Source organism: Plecotus auritus (assembly GCF_963455305.1).
Source record: "Plecotus auritus genome assembly, chromosome: 7".
NCBI lineage: Eukaryota > Metazoa > Chordata > Mammalia > Chiroptera > Vespertilionidae > Plecotus > Plecotus auritus.
In genome coordinates this window covers 159,054,679-159,079,946 of record NC_137774.1, presented here as the reverse complement: position 1 = coordinate 159,079,946, position 25,268 = coordinate 159,054,679, and the positions used below count along the sequence as shown (strand labels likewise).

General features: G+C 35.1%; 1 protein-coding gene across 9 annotated transcripts in view; it reads right to left on the bottom strand.

The window, feature by feature from the left end:
* Nucleotides 1-25,268, bottom strand: part of CDH18 (cadherin 18) — a 727,687-nt gene that overhangs the window by 510,036 nt on the left and 192,383 nt on the right. For all 9 annotated transcript variants that reach the window (XM_080682139.1, XM_080682135.1, XM_080682142.1 and 6 more), the window contains one exon: nucleotides 16,129-16,189. The gene's annotated coding sequence lies outside the window, so the exon portion shown is untranslated. The remainder of the gene's footprint in view (nucleotides 1-16,128; nucleotides 16,190-25,268) is intronic.

Genomic DNA, 25,268 nt, shown 5'->3' with positions numbered 1-25,268 from the left:
GATCCACTCTCAGTAACTCTGCTGATTTACCTGAATTACCTCTACCACACACACATGAACACACTATTTTCATTAACCTCTTCTAAGACCTTTAAACTAGTATATGCAAATCACTGGCTAGACATAACAATTGTCAAGGTCTCACTCACTCTGCTCCTCACAGTGCAATTGATTTCTTGCTCATTTCCTAATCTCTTGACCCACATACTTTCTCCATTTATGCCAACTCTCCTTTTTTCAAATCATAAACTATAATTAGTGAGAGCCAAACTCACTCTTGCCAATGTCATAAACATATTGTTTCTATTTTTTACTTCCCTTTTTTTGCTTGACACTTGATATAATAAAAATTTTTTATTTATATAGCCCCTATGTATCTGAGCTTTCATCATAATTTATAAAAGCCACACAAATTAGGGGCCATTTAATAATTATGTTTTCCAATATCAACTTGGCTTACAAAACTGTACTGAAACCTTCGATTTTTCTAGACAGCTTTCTGACAAAGCTTTTCAATGTTTATTTCAGAATTCTTTTATCCACATATGTCTAAATCTGGCATGCACTTACACATGACCAGCATATGGCTAAGTTCCTATTTCATAAGGACGTTAGGAGTCATTAGGTTCTGTGAACCAACCCTTGCCCAACAATGTTTATCATCATCTTTGTTTCCTCCACACCATATCCTCTCTACTACAATTTGAATCATTTTTATTTACATCTCAGATCTGTTTTTTTAATTTAAATTCTGTATTGTTCAAAGTATTACATACGTCTACTTTTCCCCCCATTGACCTCTCCCCGGCTACTCCAGCCCCTCTCAGAACTCTTTTAAAGAGCAATTATTTTCTTCCTTTTCTATGGGAACAACCGCTCCTACACTAGCTTCTTCCTCTCAGTCTATAAACATATTCAGATCTTTTTCATCTAACCTACAAGCAAACAGAAAATAGCCAGTCACATTTTCCTCTGCACAAGCATCACTCTTCCATTCCACTGCCCACATCAGCACACTGCAAGCTGACTTAATTTCTCATCATCCAGCTGATATTGCTTTTCTAAGATCAAGTAATTTCCCACATTAAATCCAGTTTGCATCAAGACATGATTTTTTTCTTTTTTATTTAATTTATTGGGGTGACAATGGTTAACAAAATTATACAGGTGCACAATTCCACAACGCATCATCTGTTCACTGTATTGTGTATTCACCACCCCAAGTCAACTCCCTGTCCTTCACCATTTATGCTCCTATATTTTCCTCTATCCCCCTCCACCTTCCCTTCCCCCAGCAATCTCCACACTGTTGTCCATGAGGTTTTACTCTTTTATTATTATTATTATTATTTTTTGCTTCATCCCACCTGTCCCCCAGGTGTCAACCGGCTGGCTAACTATGAGTCTGTGACTATTTTGGATGTTACTTCATTTAATTCCACATATAAGTGAAATCATATCTCAGTTTTTTACAGTTATTGACAGTAGACCATCTTCTGTTTGGAAATAATCAGTCCTTGGCTTCAATATCAATAGTTGTGTTTTCTTTGGTCATTTCTTATTGATGTCTTGCATTGGTCTTTTTGCTAATTTTATTTCCAGTTGTCATAATGTAACACCACCTGGCCCATTCTCCCAGAATATTTATTTTGTCTAGAAAATTTTATCTCAAAATAGAAGAGAAACGTTGTGTGGCTAGCAGTGAGTTTAATGGCTTTGGTTGCTTCCTGACAGTAGCAGAATAGACATCCATCTTTCTCATCAGCTGCACAGTCACAGTTTCTGATAAAGGACATGTAGTTAGGTAGCTTCATAGAGGTCAATTCATATACAGTAGGGTTCCAATCATACACTGATAAATTATCTGATTGACAGTTCATCAATATTCATTGTTTAAAAAAAAAACAGAGGCCTTTGTTATTTCATTTTATTTTCCATATAAGGATGGACTATGGGAGAAAATAAACCTGGGATATATTAAAAGGCTGTCAAGACCATGACACTTTAATTTTATTTTCAAGTAGATAGAATCAGATTACTGGTTAAAAAGTTAGCCCAGATTTTAGAATCACAAGTTGTTTGCTGAAGTCACAGAAAGATTGTTATTATTGGATTGCAGACATCATGTAAACCTTATCTAGGTGATGTAATAGTCTCTCTCACTGAATGTTCCCAGTCTCCACAAAGTCCTTAAAATATAATTTATCATTACAATAGTTACTTTAATAGTTACTGTTAGTAAATCTGATGGGATCATTATAATCATCAATAGTTACAATGATAGCATTTTCAGTTTTAATTCTGTACATTTTTTGTCTTTTTTTTTTCTCCAACTGTCTTTTCTTTGGACCAATTTGTTTTCTCTCTTAGTTATCTGTTTGTGTGTGTGTGTGTATGTGTGGTTGTGTTTCTGAGCAAGGAGCCCAGACTGATAAAATTTTTGTTTGTTCCTTGTACAGTGTCCCAGATTCCGCTTTGAGAGAATCACTGTAAATTAATAATATGATTATAGTGTTACCTCCATTATTTATTTTCTGTAGAACCCAGCACATTAAGCTATATTATTCATAGTACCTAGCTGTGAATAGGATAGAGTTTTGTTAGTTTTCAGACATTGCAGTTACAAGCATCTATTTCTTTTTCTTTAGTATATTAGGCATAACCATTATATCTTTTAGGAATATAAAATGGAACTGGTGAGTTTTTCTAGATTCATTCCGCAGTGAAGCTGTTTATGATCCAGGTTGTATGACATCCCATCCATTAGAAATAATACTTTCCATTTACATCTTTGCTAATAATTGTATGTGCATAAGAGAAAGCCTTGCGGATCAGTGTAGGACACCTAGAGGTCCACTCTACTATGATCAGGGCATCAGAGACACAGCTCTGCATTATCCTTAAGGTACTGAAGGACTTAGAGAAATTGCATCGAGGAGGCTGGGCCTATAAATTACTGGCAACATTTTAAAATCATTTTCAAAATCAAAGTTCCCTATTCCTTTGACATTCAACCCCCAAATGATCTGCTTTTTTTTAATTTCAGAGACTAGAGAAACTGAGCTTCCTAATATAGAAATTTATTACTGTCTAAATCATCTTATTGGTTATAAACTCTAGTTTTCCATTGCTGATTGATGACCATCTTGTTAAACCCAATAATCAACTTAGCTTTACTAGAAGTTTTTGGTATGCTCACATGCCCTACATATGCCTTCATTTCATATATGAATGAATTATTATTATCATTTTATTTGTGGTATTATATTTTAACTGTGTTTTACCTGATTCTTCAGGTTTACTCAATTTAATACATTGATTTTGATCATTCCAAGTCTTTTGGGATTGGTTGCTTTATTTTATATTATATACTGTTGGTCTAGATTAGAATCTAGCAGAGCAGTGTTTTTTTTTTATATATATTTTATTGATTTTTTACAGCGAGGAAGAGAGAAGGATAGAGCATTAGAAACATCAATGAGAGAGAAACATTGATCAGCTGCCTCCTACACACCTCCTTCTGGGGATGTGCCCACAACCAAGGTGCATGCCCTTGACCAGAATCAAACCTGGGACCTTTCAGTCCATAGGCCGGCACTCTATCCACTGAGCCAAACCGGTTAGGGTAGCAGTTTATTATTTATTTATTTATTTATTTATTTATTTATTTATTTATTTATTTATTTTATTCATCTTGTTCCTCTCATAAAATAGAGGAAAAATATCATTAGAAAGTCTCACCAGCAAAGAAAAAAGAGATAAGAAAAAGTATGGGTATTAAAACACTGTCACTGGTGAAATGATTGTTCAAGACACTTAGCAACAAGAGATCTATAACAGAGGGCCCAACAAGAGATTAGGGTTTGTATTCATTATTTCTTGGCATTGGTAGGTGTGATAGTGAGTCCCACTCCTTCATGGCCACTGCAGTAACTTGTTGAAGCACTTTTATAGATAAAATCTCACCTGTATGCAAAACCTAAAATCAAAATTGTGTAATTGTATAATGTGATTTTTAAATGAAGTAACGAATAGATAGAACTTTAGGAGGTTTAGTTCCCCCTAGTGGTAAGCAATCAAAATTCAATGAAATTCATAAAAAGTGTTCTATGTAAGTAGTTTCAAGCTACTTAGAAATACATGATGTAAATCCCATCAAGTTACAAAATTTGTAAATCCCATCAATTTACAAATTTTGACACTGGGCCTAGAGCAGCCTTGGGCAAACTACGGCCCGCGGGCCGGATCCGGCTGTTCTATCCGGTTCTCTTGCTCTCCCCTCCGCTCCTTTACTTTGAATTTATATTAGTTCACACAAACACTCCATCCATGCTTTTGTTCCGGCCCTCCGGTCCAGTTTAAGAACCCATTGTGGCCCTCGAATCAAAAAGTTTGCCCACGCCTGGCCCTAGAGGCATTATGAAAATAGTAAAAAGCTGCATAATAGCAAAGAAAGCTGTTATGATTTCCAGATAAATTAAATATATTGGTTTCTTTGTTTACTTCAGATTAAGACAAAAAACATTTCAATATCCTAACTTTAATATATTTATGAGTATATAATAAAAACTTAAGTTATAGTAATAGTAGTAATTTTAAAGCCACATCAGTAGATGTCTACTGTTATGGAAGAATGGGTACCAACATGTAAAGTGTAAAATAATAATGTTAATTTAATAAAAAACAACACTAACTCTTCTAAGAATTTTTGTCAAATGTGAACACAAGAAGTTCATTGTCATTAAGATTAGGTAGCAAAACAAACAAAGCAATTCTAAAATGATTTTATTAAAATGCTTGAAAGAGTCATCTCTCTCTCTCTTTTTTTAATAAAGACATTTGTATTGGTGCCCTTTGCTTGCAGGCTGAGCCTAGAATAAGAAGGCAATTTGAGGACTGAATTTGATAATCTTCCTTACTGTCATAAATGATCTATATGTTTCATTAGTTTATAAACCTAAATCCTTAGGCAATAGATTCTTGAAGACAGTATAAATTAAATCTTTATATTTGAAATAAACATAACTATATTACAGATGTAAGTATGATATGTTAAAAAATGAAACAAAATCAGTGTCTAGTTAACTTTAAATCATAGTTACTGGGTTTTGTTAAAATGTCATTAAACTTCTTTTCTGTTAGTTTAGAATGTGTGCCCAAATTTATTTTGAAGTTGTGTATATTTTAACCAATTTCAATAGTTATGAACCCACTGAAGTTTTTACCATCAAGACTCTATTTTTCCCTTTATAATAGTCACCTTGACAAATATAATGTAATTTGCCTTTTACCTGTTTATAAGAGCTATATTGAGACAAAAATACATCTCATTGATATAGTTTATAAGGATATGAAGACTAATATTTTTAAGAAAAGGTAGTAAAACTAAAACCATTATTTCAATGCATTTTATTTTATTTATGTAATTCAAAAGTGCTCTTCAGCAACATAAGCATTCACTCTAAGGACAACAAAATACTTTGAATGGGGAATATGAGATGACTATATTTGTAGTTTTGTTTTTGATAAAGAGTACTGTATTTTAATTGAGGAAGGTCATATTTTACAGGTAATCAATAGTCAACCAGTTTCTTCAGTAAAAAATAAATGTATATCTTATAGCTAACAATAAAAAAGAAAACCAATTGAAATCAAGTTAGTCAAATTGACTTTAAAAATCATAAAGTTCATCAATATTTCTACCCTCTCTAAGATATAGAACATTTACCTTAAATCATCCTTACTAATGGCTATGAACTAAATTTCATATTCTCAAAATTCATATGTAGAAGCCCCAACCCACAATGGGATAGTAGAATTGGAAATAGGGTCTTTGGAAGGTAGTTAGGTTTAGATGAGGTAAAGAATGTGGGACCCATAGGATGAGATTAGTGCCCTGTGATAAGAGACATCAGAGCGAGCCCTCTCTCTTTCTTCTTGCCCTGTGAGGATATAGCAAGAAGGTGGCCTTCTGAAAGTCAGTAAGAGAGCCTTCCCCAGGAACTAACCATAGAAGCATCTTGACCTTGGAGTTCTAACCTTTAGAACTGTGACAAAGTAAATTTCTGTTGTTTAAGCTACCTAGTCTATGGTAGTTTGTTTTGAAAGGCCAAGCTAAGACATTAGTCCTTTAAATCATGATGAATAATATTTTAGTTCTGTCTAGTTTCCTCATCCATGTGTGTATTTGTATATGTGTGTATATATACACTGAGAGGCCAGATTATTATGATCTCTGAACGCAGAATAATCTGGCCACTCAGTGTATATCCTATATAATAAAAGGCTAATATGCAAATTGTCCCCTCGACCAGGAGTTCAACCAGCAGGCAGGCCGGCCAACTGCCCATGTGCCCTCCCCCTGGCCAGGCTGGCCAGACCCCACCCATGCACAAATTCATGCACTAGGCCTCTAAATATATATATATATATATATATATATATATATATATATATACACACATACATACACACACACACACACACACACACACACTGAGTGGCCAGATTATTATGCGTTCAGAGATCATGATAATCTGGCCACTCAGTGTGTGTACACACATATATATATTAGTTTATATGTGATAGTATACATTTATTATATATTAGTGAAACATGTTTATATGTATAATAATTTTATAACCTATGCCTATTCACAGGTTTACTAGATTAATGCCTTTGTATGTTTTACTGCTTTTGTTCTATTTCAGTTTTTCTGTAGTTTTTTTTTTAGTGAGTAAACACAGCAAAATACTATCTTTTGTTGAACTTTTATTTCTCTCTTTTAATGATTGTTTAACTCGTTAGATATTCTATATCGACAGATAATGCCTATTAAAAACTCTTCTATTATCTTGCTTTCTCTCTTTTTTTTTTCTGATCAGAAATGCATTGTTAGTTGTATGCAATGCATTTATTTTCTGATTGTTTTAAATAACTTGTTGTTTGGTTTTTGGTATAGTTTCATGACATAAATTTAGGAAAGGGTTTATTTTCCTTATTCTAAACATGCTTGATATTATTCTACAATTTTGGTATGATGGTTTTCTTCATTTTTGTTTTTTCTACTATCATAAAAATGTTAGTGGTAGATAGATTATAAACTTATTTGTCATTCATCCCTGAGTCCTTATTATCACTATGTAATTTTGCAGTGTTCCCTATAAAGTTTAATGTCTACTTTTTTATCCGCTTAAATCAGATTTGGTGTAGAGAATCTTTTGGTCCATGGAATATGGTAGAAGTGATGACATTCCAGACTTGACCTTGGCTTCAAAAGTCTTTGAGCACTTCAATCTCTCTTCTTGCCTCTATCTCCCTCTCATGTGCATATACCATAAGAATAAGACTGCCATACTACCAGGGAATAAAAAAAAAAATGGAACAAAAATGAGTCTTATGTGAGCCAATTTTACAACAGCCAACCCTCAGCCAACCCATCAACTGATCACAGATGGAAGAATGAGCCCAGATTAAATAAGGTGATCCAGGTTCAGGTTTATAGGACTATCTAAGCACTCATAAACACCTACAAAATCCTTATTCATTTTCTCTTTGAATATATTTTCTACTGTATTTTCTCTAGTTCCTCCTTTGGCTTTCCTATTCATTATAATCTATATCTTTTCTCCAAATTCTCCATTTATCTTAACCAGTTTTTCACACTGTCCATCATTTTGTCTCTAAATGATACATTCAGAGTAATTTACTGTGCCTATATATTTTTTTTAATATTTTTATTAAGGTATTATATGTGTACATATCTTGTGCCTATATTTTTGATCATGAGTTCTTATGTAAGGTATGTTTAATTAAAATTTATTTACATTATTCCTATTATTCTTTTTTAAATATATTTTATTGACTTTTTTTTTACAGAGAGGAAGGGAGAAGGATAGTTAGAAACATTGATGAGAGAGAAACATCGATCAGCTGCCTCCTGCACACCCCCTACAGGGGATGTGCCTGCAACCAAGGTACATGCCTTTGACCAGAATCAAACCTGGGACCCTTCAGTCTGCAGGCCGATGCTCTATCCACTGACCCAAACCGGTTAGGGCTATTCCTATTATTCTTAATTTGAAATTCAAAACTATCATAGAAAAAGAAGAAAAAAATAAAAATAAGGAGAAAATAATGAACCCTATATTGGCAAAATCTAAGTCAAAGAATAAAAAACAAGGAACTGAGGATGTTTTTTGAATATGAATCTCTAGTTATATATGAACTTGATATAAAATGCACATTGTTTTAAATTAGCAACCAGAAGAGAAATTCACTCTTCCAATACCTACATTTTAAGGTATTCATTGAATTTTGACAATATTTTCTTCAAACCTCTAATAAATAGCAAACCACTTTAAAAATTCTAAAAGGGTTAACTTTTGAAAGTTTATTTTCTAGGATTTAAAATCCAGGAAAAAATGGAAAAATAGTGACTTGATTTTCCTTCCACTTTGAAACAACCAAAAATACAGAAAAATTATGAGGCAATCATTTTCTAAATAGTAGACATCACCAAGCAACCACAGTGATCCCTCCCCTCACATAATGGAAATAAACAAGGTAAGCACTGAGGTGGTCTTGAGAGAATTCTAAAGCAACAGCTCAAGGAGTTCAAGGAGAGGGAAAGCAGGAGAAGCCCGGGAAGTTTTCTGAAAGAAGAACATAGATGTAAGAAATCAGGGAGAACAAAGTGTCTAGACATTGAGGACCAGCATACTGCTGAGGAGAGAGCTACACAAAAGCAGTACCTCAGAAATCTGCAGCAGGTAGTCCTGGGGAAATTAGTTGAACATCAATAAACGCATTCACGTAGCCCGGCCCGTATGCCTCAGTGGTTGAGCATCAAACTATGAACCAGGATGTCACAGTTGGATTCCTGGTCGGGGCACATGTCCTGGTTGTGGGCTCAGTCCCCAGTGACCTCCTGGTTCATAGATTGATGCTCAACCACTGAGCCATGACAGCTGGGCCACACGTTTCTAAATCTTAGTAGCTAACAAGTGTCAGTACAGAGATCTGAACCCGGATCTCTCATGTCTCTCTGACACCAAAGCACATATTGAAGCATATCATTTTTGCATTATATTTGTCATAAAAGCTGATGAGAAGCTTGATGGAGTGTCTTCTCATGGTGTGAGTAAATGTGTTACACGCTTATTTTCCTGGCTGAGCGATAATTTAGGGATGAAGCCTTATAGACACTTTGATAGCAAAAATGAGGTCCTACCTCCATAAAAGTATCATTCCTAGCTCCCAAGAGACAATTCTTCACATTTTAAAATATATAAATCCTGCCCTAGCTGGTTTGGTTCAGTGGATAGAGCACTGGCCTGCAGACTGAAGGGTCCAGGGTTTGATTCCGGTCAGGGGCACATGCCCAGGTTGCAGGCTTGATCCCAAATCGGGGGGTGTGCAATAGGCAGCTGATCAATGATTCTCTCATCATTGATGTTGCTATCTCTCTCTCCTTCTCCCTTCCTCTCTAAAATCAATAAAAATATATTAAAAAATAAAATTTATATATATATATATCTTGTGTTTTTAAAGGCACCATTAAAATTCTTAATAAATTTTTGTTACCTAAATCTGAAAAATTAGTCATCAAGTAGTTGGGATGATGGAAGGTACAGCTTTACTCATGGGCATACATAGGATACATTGCATATGCTAGACTCTGTCTCAGTGCAGTCCCTGACTACAAAGGTGTCTACTATGTCTAGTCCCTGTTTGGGCCCATTTTCAGCATTAAAAGTTCATTAAGGAACATTGGTGTAAAATACATAATCCAGATTTAACAATTATGAACATTTTGGCATATATATTTTATCTACATATTTTGATAAACACTTTTATAGAAAATCCCAAGTATGATGAAATTCCCCACTAAAGAGTTCAGCATAAACCTCTAAAAACTAAAGATATTTTCTTACAAGTGTAAATTATTAGTCAATTCTTTACCATCTAACACTCTAAATAGAAATATGTCTTTAAATGTATTTTTACATTTTCGTTACTCCAATCAGAATCCAGAGTCCCCAAGTTGAACTTGATTGAGATGGTCTCTTAAACTTTTAAGAAAATAAGATTTAACATTAAATCCCAATAGGGTGAAATTCTTAAATGAAATAAATATATCATTACACTGTACCTAATGATTATGGTTAGCACTGTAACCTGGACCAGTGAAACTTTGTAAAGAAATGGCCTGACCCAAGGATTGGCACTTGGGAACCTCCACTCCACTCCACCAAGAGTCATAGAATAATGAGCCTGAGGACAGACAGGGTGTGTTAGAGGACAGACAGGGTGTGTTAGTTACTCAGGGTCACACTGCTAAAGAGAGTCAGTAAGAAGAGCTGGCAGAATGCTGTCAGTATGGCCAGTCTTTAAAAACAGTGAGCATTACATAGTGTTTAGGTGTTTTGTTCAGGATATAAATACTTTTTCAAATATGACAATTTCAACATACGATTGACAAAAGCAAGCAAATATAATTTACCATAAATTACCAGCTACGAAATATCTAAATATCTAATAAACTCTATCGAGAGGGACTGAATCTTAGGTTTGAAATTTCATTCCATATTATCTAACCTAATATAACCAGTGGAGTTTTCAAAATCAAACTGTCAGTCAAAGCGATGAACATAGGCATACACTAAATATTTTTCTGTTCAAAAAAGAATATCCAATATGATAATGAGTACTGCTGGTGAAAGGTAAAGAATTTTGTTTACTTTATCTTATCGGGGCAAATCCTGAACTTCTTAACTCCAGAGATTAAAAAGCAACAATGGAAAATGGAGCTTCAGGAAAAAAGCAAACCCTAACTGAAAGAGTAAAGTTTTCTTACAGCTGTCCGTTTTATCTTAAAACTCCAAGGTCTTCCCCCTTCGCCAGTGGTGGGAACAAGACCCTTGGACCTGTCCCAGGAAAACAGCACTGAGTTAAGAGCAGATAAAGCAAATAGTGCTCTGACAGATAAGAAAAGCAGGACAGGAGATTACAGGATGGGACTGTTGACTGAAAACTTAGGCCCTGTCATTAAACATGTTATTAACGAGCCCTGTTGGAATTTCCTAGCGGCTTTGTCCTCTCTTCCCCCTCACATGTGTAACCCCCCGATGTATGGTTTTTGCCTATATATACTTGTAAGACTGTCTGCTCGAGGTTCGACTCCTCGCTCGTGTGAGTCAGGAGTTGAGCCCCAGCGCGCTGGAATAAAGCCTCTTGCTGTTTGCATCAAGTGACGCCTCCTGCGGATGATTGGGGTTGCCGCCGATCCGTGAGATAGAGTAAGGGTCCCTTTGGGGGTCTTACACTGGGTGCCTATCAGATTTGTCATTTGCAAGTGATGTACTGGCTCCAAAGACACATATGGTATCATCTTCATGATTTTAAGAGTGTAAAAGAATAACCAAAAGGCATCCAAATAAGTTGCCTACTTCTACTACAATAAGAAAATCTCTATTTTTGATAGTTTTAATGATTCAAGAAATTAAATTAAGTATATGAAATTGAAATAAATTCCTGATTTGTACTGGGTAAAAATAAACATAATAAAATTTGCTTATGATAAATAGATGCAAATGTTATGTTTCTTGATACTTTATGGTTTTCAAAACTTCTGAAATAAGAAAAGTTAGTTGAATTTCATTGAATTGACATGATATTATAATTTTATCAAGTACATTTTGTCACCCAACTTTGAAAATCAAGTATCAGTGGGATAAATGCAGCACCTAGGTAATCTCCCAAATGAAGGCTAATCAAAGAGAAAAAAGTCATCTTCTATTTCTTTAATTTATTCAGCCTTTAAGCAACAGATTTAATGTCTGAGTCTAACTGTGTAAAGCAACAGTTTGATAGGAAACCTCAAAACTTAAAGATCTTATGTCCCGTCTCAGTATCTCACTGGTGCTTATGATTGACATTAAACCAGAACTAAATGGCCGTTTATTAGTAAAGCTGTCTTCAGCTCTGCACAAAGGCTTTTGTTGTCCTTGCACAGCAGGCTTAATAAATACAACTCGCACTCATGCTAAAATTGGCCCCAGACTTTATTTTACCATTTTACAAAACATATGGATACACCATTTCTGCAATAATGTTGCAGTAGATAGCATTATATTGAAGTATATTCTAGTTTAAAATAAGGGAAGCTGTATCAAAAGAGGTCCCAAATGTTTTTATGTCCCCATAAATATGTCTGTATTTGAATCTCAAAAGAAATGTGACTAAAAAACGATTTATTTTTCTAAGATAAAATAGAAAGCACAGCAATGGGGAAAGAAAGTAAAAAGGATAGGTTCCAAACAGGGCCAGTGGCGATATAAGAGAAAGTTCTAATATTATAGCCAGAAAACCTAAGTGCAAATGCCTACTTGATCTAGATTGAATTGTTCAATATGTTCTTCTATAAAGAAATGATGATATTAATGTCCACCTTATTAGATTATGGTGAACATTCAGAGAGATAACTAACCTACATTGCAGGGTCTGTCACAGTGCACGACTTAATTATGAATAACCCATAAGGTTGAATAATGTGAAAAAGATAAGTCACAGCCCCTCTTTAAAAATACCAAACCACACACACAAAAACACAACCTATATAATAAAAGGCTAATATGCAAATTGACAGAAAAGCAGAATGACCGGTCGCTATGACACACACTGACCACTAGGGGGCAGATGCTCAATGCAGGAGCTGTCCCCTCGTGGTCAGTGTGCTCCCACAGGGGAGCGCTGCTCAGCCAGACGCTGGGCTCACGGCTGGCTAGCACAGCAGCAGTGGTGGGAGCCTCTCCTGCTGCCATGGTAGCGCTAAGGATGTCTGACTGATGGCTTAGGCCCGCTCCCTATGGGCTTCCAGACTGCGAAAGGGTGCAGTCTGGGCTGAGGGACCACCCCACATCGAGTGCACAAATTTCGTGCACCAGGCCTCTAGTACACATATAAAGCACAATAAAAACATCACAGGTCTGCTGTAGAAGATAAGCTCTTAGCATTTGAGTCATTTCTTGGCAATTACACTTAGAGAGCTCTGAATCTTAACTGCAATACAGAATTAAATCTCAGAAGGCAGTAACAGATAGCTAATATAGCAATAGCGAATGTTATAACCATTGGGGTTCACAGAAATAAAACCTTAAGAAAAGAGGACATGGCGATATTGAGCTTCTGTAATGTGCTGGGATATGTGGCTGAGTGGTGAGCTGGAGGATAACTGTCAAAATGTTGGGAAGGTTAAGGTTGGGCAGCAGTATATGGGATTATGAAAATATCCATAGATTTATAAAGTGATGCTAAATACAAAAGTTGGTATTTCCATACTACAGATGCTTACTATAGTTTGGCTTTGAGTTGATTCTATAAAATATATAATTAAACACAGCATTTAAGACAGAAGATGTATTATACTTTTATAACACTGCCATAAAAATTCCCTCTCAGATTTTACAAACTTGATTCAGGTGACTATTCATTATTGTGCATATCAATGACAGCATACTGTAATTGGGAAAACAATTACAATTGCAGATGTGTTTTCCTACTGATCTATATAGGAGTGTGATTTTTTCTATCTTTTTGTTGTTTTTATTTACATAAAGCCCTTTTTAGTCACAGATCTATTGAAAATTTCATGAAAGATATGCGAACTCTAGGCATAAAAAATGCATAAAGAAACAAAATTTTGCTCATATTCTGAAGAGATTTGCTATTAAAGTTCTAGGATTTTACTTGAAAGAAAGCAGAAGCAAAGACCTGGAGTGCATTATGCTAAGTGAAATAAGCCAGTCAAAGAAAGATAAGCACCTATGAGTTTCCTCATCTGTGGAATCTAATGAACAAAATAACCTAATAAACAGAATAGGAACAAACTCAGATACAGAGAACAGACTGACAGCTGTCAGAGGGGAACGGTTGGGGAGCCATGTGAAAAAGGTGAAGAGTTTAAGAAAAAAACACAATAACAACTCATAACCAGACATTGGTATTGGGATCAGCAGAGAGAAGGGGTTTAAGTATAGATGATAAAAGGGGAATATATGGTGATATAAGGAGACTTGGGGTGGTGAACACACAATACAATATACAGATGATGTATTATAGAATTGCATATCTGAAACCTATATGATTTTATTAACCAATATCATCCTAATATATTCAATATTTTTAAATATGTAGAAGATAATAATGAATTCAGAATTAGAAAAAAAAAACACCACAATGATTCTAAATATCAGAGTGCCTTGACAATGCTACATATCTGCATGAATATATATTATATATACCCCAACACTGATGATGGTTAACAGAAAAGAGTTTTTGCTAGAAGTACTCACAATCTATCCAGGTTTAGGTGCCTCATCAACAAAATGGAGAAAATAAAATTGGGTTATTCTGAATATTAAATGAAATTGTATCTCAATCATTTGGTATCTGGCTTAGAGTAGATATCAAATAATTTATATGCATAAAGTGAAAGTATCCAGCATTTGGAAACTTTTTCTTTAATTAAGCAAATATCATATGGTAGGATAACCAGCTACTTGACACCTGAAAGCTCAGCTCTGCTCCTGGAGCTCAGGTCAGCCTCCCCTGACATCCTTCTGGTATTCTCCCCATCCTCTCATCCAGTGAAGCCATGTCAATCAAACTTCATGCCTTCACAGTCAATGCCTTCCCAACCATCTGGCCTCACAATTTGTTAATCTAATAAGCTAGTTTTGCGAATGAGTCAAAAGTGAAGATGTTTCTCTTTCAACTATCACCAAACCTCTGCTCTCTGAGACTTCCTTGTGCCTTTGATGAGGCATATTCTATTACACGAGCTCTTCACCACTTTCATCCCTCAGTTCAATTCAATAAACATCAACCAACCTGTTTTATGCCTGGTATTTAATGTGCTTTACTCAGACTGGAGGCAGAAAGGTGAAATATCAACACAAATTTGGTAAGGCCTCTCTCCTGAATACAATCAGTTAGCTATAGTTCTGAACATAAAGAACTTGGTAATAAGGGTTTATAAGAGGTGAGTGAAATAAGTAATTTTTTTTTTTTTTGGAAAAGGAAACTTCTGGTGGTTTAGGTTACAGTGTCAATAATTATAAAAGCAAAAATTAATTAAAATGGAAAGTAGAATATTTAGAAAAGAAAAAGTTTAAGGAAATGTGCAGTTAACTTAAAGAAGACATTATGCTTCAAAAGATTTGCTCATTTTTGAAATAATTCTTTTACTTTATCCCCCAAGAAAGTATAATTATGTATTTATAAATATACACTAAATGCTTTTCTTGGATTTATATAAATTAAACTTCAAGTGTGTGATCACTGAATTGAAAATCTGTCTTCTGAGGTTATTTTTTTAAAGAAGTTGAAGCATTTGGTGAGATAAAATATGAAAGTGATAGCTTTAATGCAGACTGGAAGAAAGCTTTCTTCTTTCTTTCAATAAGATGTTTTAGTTAATGATACTGTTGAGGGATCAATAGGAATAAACATTTAATTTTAAGCAACATGAATAATGCTGTTTATCAACAAATGTGAAAGAAACTTTAAAGTACATAATCACATTCTTCCTCATAAACTGCCAACTTGATTCTGTCTCCCAGAGGAAAGAAAGTGCTCAGAAGTCTACGAAGGCTATGTGACAAGAGAAAAAAATTAATCCTAGAGACATAGCACAAACTTCCCTTGCCATGGACTCTAACTTCCTAACAAATGGCAGCAGATGCAATGAAAAAGTTGAGGTCCTTTTTCTCTTTAACAGGGGATCCAAGCCTCTTTCTTGAGCTTTCTAATTTTTTTTTAAAGAAAATTTAGAAACAACTATAAAAATCAGCTTAATATAAATGCATATTTGCTAGTTCTAGGACATATGAATAGTGTGCCTATAAGAAAGAGCTCCAAAATGTACTAGGGAAAATAATGGAATAGTGATATTAAAAAACAAGGATTTCAAAATACAGAAGAAAATTGATCTGCCAAACCTCGAAATATCTCAGTAAAGTTATAAAAAATTTTAAGAGAAACCAGGTGACCATGATATATAATATATAATATATATTAAATATATAGTAAGACATTTTAATATAAAAATTGCACAGAAAATTTTACCTTATAATTTGCTTTTTGATTGGTGATCTATTTTCTTCTTATATATTGTTGAGATTGGATTCTGAAGCAGAAAAAATATGAAAAAATTTCATCATTCATATCATATAAATATATGCATAGTTATAAATAATATAAAACATAGTTAATATAAATTTCTCTATATCACTCAAGAATCCTACTCATAAAAACGTAATGGGAGATGAATAGCAAATACACTTTCTGAAGAGGAAAATATTGAGTGGCTTGAACTCAATATTTTTATTTTAGGGCATTGTCTTTTGAGACAGAAGCCCCGATGGAATCTCAACTCTTTCAGTTGTTACCTGTGCAATTTTAGACAAGTTAGCTATGTTCTCTGAACTATTATTACTTCAACTGACTAAGAAATATAATATGCCCTTGATATACTAGGTCTGAGTACTGAGTGTTATAGTCCATTTAAAGTATTTAGCATTGAGCCTAATACACAGTTAATATTAAAATATAAAGTATTAGTAGTAATTTTAAATAGAAATAAAATAATATATTTCAATTAAGAAGTATATAGTCCTAGAATTGTGATAATTTAGATATTTGAATAAACTAATAAAATTTTTTATATTTTATAATGTGAACAACATAACTTCAGCCCTATTGAAGATTTAACATTGAAAAAGCAATATTGAAAGAAGCCAAATAAAAGATAAATGTGTGATCTCAGAGAGTAATGAAGGCTTTTCAGAACCTAAAAGCAAATGGCATAAGATTTATTCTTATTCTTAGCTAAAATCAGCTTAACAAATCCTTAGCTGACAATTTTTAAAATTAATGAAAATGACATTTATATGGTCCAAACAGATGTCTCAGATATGTTAGGAAGATAATAAGACAAGTTATTCACTCAGCAATTATGTGCTGAGTACCTATTATGTGCTCATCTATTATTTGTCCTGGGGAAACAGCAGAGAACAAAAGAGATGAAAGTCCTGCCCTCCTGGTGCTTACACTTTGGAGGATCAGAGGGATGAACAGACAAAAATGAATGCCCAAATGCGTAAATACATATTGTATGTCATCATAAACACTATGAAAATAAAGACAGAAAAGGATTAATAATTTTTATATTTATCCAAGATGTTGTAAAATATCAAGATAGATGTCAGTGTCATCCAGGAGAAAAACTGGAGCTGATGGATAATATTTGGCAATGTACAGTGAGTCTGAAAATGATAAACAATGGATGGGGTATAAAAAAGTGAAAGTTAAGAAGTAAGCCTTTTAAGTCAGGAATATGAGAATGAGAAATTATTGAGAAAGAAAATCTAGGAATATGTTGTGTGATGTTTCTGGAAGCACTGTGAAGAGAAAGAGATTAACTAGTTTGGAGATATCTATCATCTATCTATCTATCTATCTATCTATTTATCTATCTATCTATCGAAACAGGAATTTGGGGAGGTGAAAAAGACAAGTTTTAGGAAATTTTAGAAATTTTGGAAATTAAGGGGACCATGGAGGAAGCACAGGGCTGCAGAGCAGCAGAAGGTATATTTCCATAGAATAGGGAAGCTGAAAAGCTGCAACAGGTACATTTCCATAGAATGAGGGAGCTGGGAACAGCAAAAGGTCTCTATTTACAAAATAAAAAGAAGGAAGCCCTTCATCCAGAAGAAGAAAAAAGCCCAAAGGGAATAGAAACACAATAAGGAAGGAAGTGGGGAGGTTCCCATGTGAGGTTCCACCTTTGAGCCCAGGAGTTACTATAGTAACCAGTCCAAGGGAATAGTGACCAGTCAGAGGGGATATCAAGGCACCAGGATCTGCAGCCTTTGTAAGCCGTGGGGAAAAGGATCTCAGTGGAACTCTTTCCCCCTCCCCACGTGGGGGTCTGTACTTATTCTTTAATAAATTTCCACCTTTGCTATATCACCTTCTGTCTGTGGATTCATCCTTCAACTCCAGCGGACAAAGACTACGGGTTCCAGTCCAGGGGAACACCGCACGTTCCAGTCCAGAAATTCTGTATCACTATCATCTATCATCCATCTATCTCAGCAGAAATCTCAGATTCCTTTAGAATACATACTGCTCAGAAGCACAGACTCCCTAGGCTGCCTACATGAGTGTTTCTGATGGTTATTTTTGAAATTCTGACCTTTTCAATACGGCTTTTTCTAAGATAAGAGGTAAACAGAACCAGATGTAACCAATTTCTACATTTGATTTTAGGAACGAGTGGTGGTAGGGTGTTTAGGTGTCCTGTTATAGGAACTAGAATGACTCATTTTTGTGCATGATGTATGGCACTCCTGCTACTCATTTGCATGATTTGAGCTGAGGAACAGCAAGGAGTTCCCAAGGGTAATTCTTAAGAGTTGGGTAATTTGAATATTCTGCTACTGCACATATGATAGGTAGACAGTAGTTTCTGAAGTCAGATGACTTGCATAAGAACTTAATTTATGCACATACTAGTTGACTTTCAACAAGTTAGTTACCTTTTCTGTTTTGGTAAACTCTGATTCTTTTTTAAATCCTTACTCAAGGATATGTTTCCATTGATTTTTAGAGAGAGTGGAAGAGAGAGAGAAAGAGGGAAATATCAATGTGAGAAAAACACATCCATTAGTTGCCTCCGGATTACTGATTGGTTGCCTCCTGCACGAGGCGCCCTGACCAGGGAGGAGCCTGCAACCAGACTGCAGTATGTGCTGTGCCCTTGACCAGAATCAAACTCGGGCCACTTCGGTCCCCAGGCTGAGGCTCTATCCACTGAGCCAAACCGGCTAAGGCGGTAAACCCTGATTCTCTGACCTAGAGGCTACAGTGAATGATCTTAATCTAATCAACTATATGAGCCTGTTGAGTCCTGGACATAACTAAAAATGTGAAACATTGATATGTTCTGATGTTAATGAGGGAATTCCCAGAGTAATAATTTGAAATTCAGGCAAAGATTTACCCACAGAAAAATTCATCACAGAAATACCTATTAGAGAATACTTTGTGATAAAGAGAAAACTTAAAAATATGTAAAATGCTCAAACTTAAAGCATGGTCATATGTAGCCAATAAAATTATATCTGTGAAGATTTTTTGAGGACATGGGGAAAATATGTGTGATATAATATGAAGCAAGTATACATAAATATTACATAGTGAAACCCTACAAATATATATTATTTATAGAAGGAGGAAAATGCTCCCGAAATGTCAGGGGGAAAAAAGTGGATGAAGCATCAAAGAAAAGAGAAATGCGAAATAATGTTGGAAAACTGGCAAAGTGAAAAGAGGATTGTTTTTTACTCTAAAGCCAGGTCACTAATTTAAGATTATTATTTCTGAAAGATTTTTTTTCATCATTTGTTTTCTAGATTAAATTATTGTTCTAGTTCTTAGTACCTAATTATATATAAGGATAATTTATAAACTGTATTATGTCTCTGATCAAATAATTTAGTTCTGGGGTAAAATATTCTGATGTATTAAATTACCAAGTATATATAAATATCAATGGGAAGGTGACACACAGTATGCATATGAAGGAAGAGGGAGCAGAAAGAGTTAGAAAAAAATATTATTATATGTATCATTATTACTATAAATGTAAGAACAAATGGCTATGTTAATTATGGTGATAGCAATCAACACTTTGCAGAAAGGAGGAATAAGTATCACTCTGTTAACAAAGGTTCGCTATTACATAGTTGTTTGGTAGGCAAGGGAGACTGAAAATGGAAAAAAAAATAATTACATGAGATAAAGCAGTTCATTAGTTAAGAGAATTGGAAATAACAATGTGTGTGTGTGTGTGTGTGTGTGTTTGTGTGTACAGAGACAGACAGAGACAGAGAAAAATTAATATTTTCAAGACAAAAGTATCTCTATGCAGACATATGAAGAGAACTAGTGCATTTGTAGATGTTGACATAGGTGTAAATATAGAGGTGCATCAAATTAAAAATACCAAGACAGCCATAGAAATGGGTGAAAGTCTGAGAAAATAAGAATAGAGGTTAGTAGCATTTTCTTAAGTGAAATTCCCCTTCAAAGGGAGGCAGAAGATAGAATGGTAAATCTGAGAATAAAATAAGCGCATTTATCTCTAGGAAAGCAAACCTGAGCATCAAAGTAACTAGTCCATTTGAGAACTCAAGTAGGTCAGATGCTACCCTAGATTTATAGGACCCTGTACTTTATCATTACACTGAATTCTAAACATTAAAAATTATTTACTTGTATATATTTTAGTTCATTCATATGTATGCTCAATAAATATTTATGGTTGACTTAATATGTACCAGCCACGATGAGTTGACCTGTGTATACAAGGAAGTCACGATAGCATTCATCCTCAAGGGTATCAGTGTCATGGTGATAAAGCAGCGAACCACAAAGTACAATGTATAAATAGCTAGAGGAGGAAGTGTTAGGGAATGCTTCATGGACCTGTTTCCCCTAGAAAGGCGACTTACCAGATGTGTGAGAGGTTTTCACAATACGAAAGCACATATACAAGAGAAATATTTTTCATCCATATTTTTTCAACAGAGGAGAAAAAGGTAGAGGTAAAACTATTTCCTCATTACTCTCTCATTTCATTTGTGAATCATCTTTATTGGTTTCAGCCAGCATTTCAATAACTGTTTAAATAGCAGAATGGGCAAATCTACCAAGTGGAAAGTTGTGTTTTAATGTTAAAACTGCACATAAACGTGAATAAATTAATGCTCTATTTAGCTTCAAATGAATAATTCAAATATTATGTTGAATCTGCAATAATCCACTAAGCGATTCATAAACAAATTAATTGTGGTAATCATGGTTATAGTAGCTTTTAATTATATTTCAATGCATAACATTCACATCAAAGAGCCTGAGTAGGCTCTTTGATGTGAATGTTGGTTATTATTATTATCATACTTATGCCCAATATCATAACTATTACACAGAAACAGAGCCCTAAATACTAGAATATCCAAGAGATGGCTGTTGGCTGGTTTGGGGTCTAAAGGTCTCAGAAAAAGCTTACATTAGTCATCAAAGTAAACTCCAGGTATTTTGATCCTGAGGTCAAGCCCCAGTTGAAACCTTGATGTTAACTTGGGAAATCTGGGAGAAGCCTGCAATCAAACCTCGGTCAAGGGTACATGCCTTTGCCCGGAATGGGACCTGTAACTCTTTGGTCCTCAGGTCCTCAGTATGGTATTCCATGGTTGCCTGAGCAAAGAATACAGTCAAACTATGCCCAGAAACTGATCCATGAAGCTTTGAGATAATTTATCACACATAATAAATGAATAGAGATTTGGTACTTGGGAATGAGGTGCTACTACAACAAAAATTACTTGAAAAAAATATGTGAGTGGCTTTGAAACTAGGAAGTTGGTGGAGAATAAAATAATTTTAAGAGATATGAGAAAGAAAGCCTAAATCCCCATGAACTAACTGTTAGATATCCGGATTTGGAAGATTCCACCGGAAGGATTTAGAAGAAAGTGAGGAACATATTACTAAAAACTAGAGAGCAGGAGGTGCCTCTTACACGGTGACATAATCAAACTTATTCTGTATGTACACATGAGGGTTCTATAGGAATATGAGTCATAGTGCAAGTCAGGTAGTTGAGTATGTTATGTATCTTTCTTTTTTTTTTTTTTTTTTAAATATACTTTATTGATATTTTACAGAGAGGAAGGGAGAGGGATAGAGAGCTAGAAACATCGATGAGAGAGAAACATCGATCAGCTGCCTCCTGCACACCTCCCACTGGGGATGTGCCCGCAACCAAGGTACATGCCCTTGACCGGAATCGAACCCGGGACCCTTCAGTCCGCAGGCCGACGCTCTATCCACTGAGCCAAACCGGTTTCGGCTGTTATGTATCTTTCTTGACTAAGGAGAGAGAGGCAAAAGTATAGGACTTCAAAGAAAAAGTAGACAATTCAGAGGAGAAAGAGCAAACATGTGAAAAGAAATTCTTGCAGTGACAGCCAGAGTCTAACTTAGAGACTTGGCTAGGTTCCCTTCTCTCTCCCACACATTGTCCTTATTATACTAAGGCGATAGCTCCTTTTCGCAAGCATCCTTTTCTATCCACATTCCTTTAGGCAGGTAAGGGGAAGGTAAAAGGATGTTGTTTAGTTTTTACTTCTTAAAAATAGCCAGCTTAAAAGAATTAATATCCCCAAAAGGCGTATTTTGTTGTGTCAAACTGTTCTCCTCACCATGTTTCGTTAGAACATTAGTATCACCTTTAGAAACCGAGGAAGATACCTGGCTGACAACCAGCAAGAAGATGGAAATCTCAGTCCTACAATTTCAAGGAACTGAAAAAAAAAGGGGGGGGGGGTGTTTAGAAGACCCTGTGCCTCAGATGGGAGCATAGTTCCCACCAACTCATTGTTCAGCCTTTTGAGAGCCAGCAAATCCAGGTCTGGGCCCCTGATACACTGAAACTATGAGATAACAAATAGATAGTTTAATCTACTAAGTCTGTGGTAATTTGTTACACAGCAATAGAAAACTGATAAACCACCCTCAAAGTGATATTAGGAATCAGTTAATTTCTGATTCAGCATTTTGATTTATATTGCTAAATGCAAATGCATTTATTTCACCAGCCTCAAAAGGTCTTTTTTTCTTTCTGTATTATCCTTTGTAGAATGTTAATAACTATCAGTAGAAAAGTTTGTTTCTTTTTTTTTTTAAGTTCAGGTATCTTAAATGTTTCATTAAAAATACACAGGAAAATTAAAGGTTTAAAGAAACATAAGAAGTTTGAACAAATAAAGCATTTGAATTTAAAATAAGATCATATTACTTATGGAACACTATTTGCATTGAGAAGTATAATTCATCCTTGAACACTTAGAATTTAGAATTCAACTTTATTTCATAAGTAAGGATTGCTAAGAGAAAATAGCCATACTCTGTGTGGCTTGGCTTTGCACTTGCAACATAATAATGTTTAAAAAAAGAACATTCTTACTCACATTGGAAAGTCATCAGCAATAGAACCTCACTACATAATAAAATTCCTGGTGAAATGAATAAATAATCCTTTGCTCCTTGATACAAGGTGCCACTTGTTCATTAGCATAAGGGTCATTTGTTAGCCAATTTTGTTATTACCCTGAAAGAACATAGTTGTTAAATTGTGATAAAGGGGAAACCATAAATTGGGAATTTTAATGGTCATTATCTTCATTAGCTAATGAGATGTGCTAATTATATTCTTAAATGACAATGATTTAGTAGCCTTGGCATAAGCGCTCACCAAGCAATAACTAGGAGGGTTCCCTTCAATGTGTTTTTGCAATGTTGGAAGAGACATAATTACTGAGAGTAATAATTATGTTATGTATAACATTATTCATTAAAATGTCTACCTATGTTATGCCAAATTTATGTTGTTTTTCCATATGATGTATTTGCATAGAATTTAGGGTATTGAGAATGTGAAAAGACAATTTCATAAACACTTTACTTTTTTTTGTTTGGTTTTTTTGTTAATCCTCATCCAAGGATATTTTTCCATTGATTTTTAGAGAGAATGGAAGGGAAGGGGAGAGACAGAAACATCAATGTGAGAGAGACATCCACTGGTTGCCCCCTGCACAAGCCTGGACCGGGGGCCGGGGATCGACCCTGCTGTGGGGATCGACCCTGCAACCAAGACACATGCCCTTTACCAGAATCGAACCTGGGACTCTTCAGTCCTTGACTGAGGCTCTATCCACTAGCCAAACTGTCTAAGGCAAGACATGCTTCTTGAAGAGTGGTTACTAGACTCCTGGAAATCCCTGCGATCCTATCAGTAGGTGTGTGAGGTCAAAACTCTTTTCATATTAATTAAATGTTGCACTTAACTGTTTTCAGTGGCACTGATAGTAAAAAATAATAATAATAATAATAATAATGGTAGGTAAAAAGACCCCTACAAGTCCACCAATAGAAAAAGAACAGGATTCAGTTGGTTAGAAACCGCACATATATTCATACTATGGAATGTAATTTTTAATGTAGCAGAGTTGTGCAATATAATCTATAAAGCAGTGAAAGTTTAAGAAATATTGCTACATATGTCAACTGTAATAATATCAGGATAAGTTCATAAAGAAAATATGTATAAAAGATAAAAATATATGTTTCATATATAGTTTTGTAAACCTACAGGGAATAGCACATACATTTTAAAAAATATGTTTTTATTGATTTTAGAGAGAGGAGGGGAGAGGGAGACAGGGATAAAAACATCACTGCTGAGAAAGAATCATTGATCAGCTCTCCTGCATGCCCCCTACTGGGGATCAAGCCTTTAACCCAGGCATGTGCCCAGACCAGGAATCGAACCCTGATCTCCTAGTTCAGTGGTCGGCAAACTGTGGCCCACGAGCCACATGCGGCTCTTTGGCCCCTTGAGGGTGGCTCTTCCACAAAATACCACGTGCGCCCGCGCACGTACAGTGCGATTGAAACTTCGTGGCCCATGCGCAGAAGTCAGTTTTCGGCTCTCAAAAGAAATTTCAATCGTTGTACTGTTGATATGTGGCTCTGCTGACTAATGAGTTTGCCGACCACTGTTCTAGTTCATGGGTTGATGCTCAACCACTGAACAACACCGGCTGGGCTCAAAGACATTTTGACACATAATTCAGCTTACTGATTATTCTGTTGAAGAGAAATGCAAATGAAATTGGCGAGTGACCTATAGAGATTCAGCAGCTCAGTGGATAAAGAAATTACAATTTTGCTCTTCTTTATTCATTACACTTTTTAAAGTATTCATTTTAGGTATTAAATATTTTATTTAAAAGTTAATAACGGAGTGAATAAATGATGTGGTTTAAATATGGATATGCATGTTCTGCATGAATAATGTCTAATGATGTTATACATGATACACTGGCCGCTCTCTTGCTACGGGTATAAGATGCCCTAGAAATGATTACAAGGCATCATAGAGTATAATGGGCCACTGTTCTTCATCTCCAGAATTGCATGTCCTTTCCCCAGCAGGGAACACTGTGTAGATTCTATTTTCTCTCTGGAAGAAAAGTGCAGCCAATAGTTTTTCTTTTGCTTTTTTCTTTCTTACTGAGTGTCTGTAACCTTTAAAGGTAATATTCTATCTAATAGCAAAAAAATAAAAATGAAGC